The sequence below is a fragment of the Centroberyx gerrardi genome, chromosome 2, assembly GCF_048128805.1.
Source record: "Centroberyx gerrardi isolate f3 chromosome 2, fCenGer3.hap1.cur.20231027, whole genome shotgun sequence".
NCBI lineage: Eukaryota > Metazoa > Chordata > Actinopteri > Beryciformes > Berycidae > Centroberyx > Centroberyx gerrardi.
Genome location: NC_135998.1, coordinates 34,853,055 through 34,853,657, shown reverse-complemented (window position 1 = coordinate 34,853,657; position 603 = coordinate 34,853,055).

The window sequence follows — 603 nt, the reverse complement described above, 5'->3', positions numbered from 1 at the left end:
TTTCGTTGGGACTCGTTGCTAAGCAACGTCGGAAGTAACTTTATTGCAAAGGCCGCTGGAGATCAGGCACGAGCACAAGCTGCAGCTGCGCGAGCCGCCTGCAGCCACTAGACGGCGCACCTGCACCTCCACCTTCATATAATCCAATCCAGCAACAGTTAGCAAGTATGCATATACAGAATGTGTACAAAATAATCAACCTCTGCCTCAAACTGCTGTCAGAAATACTTAACTGTTGAAACAAAGGTTATAAGTTTATTTAGAGGTGATCACGTCACATTTCCACATCTCGATTCAAACCGGCGGACATTACAAAGTCTTTTATCGCTGTTATTAGATGATTCAGTCTCATTTTGATCTAGGTGACATGACTTCAGATTTGAAGGCTAAATATATGATTGGTAGATGGTGCTTGAGGATCAATCAAATCCATCTATAAGCCTATGTGTTCAGATTTGAGCATACTTATTTTTACTATCTTTGACGTACGAATTAACTCCTATAAACAATCCATGAGAATAAATCAACTGCATATCAGAAAGATTTTTCAGTAGTTTGTGTAAAACCGAATTCACGTGAAGTGATTCTATCACGAGTAGAACA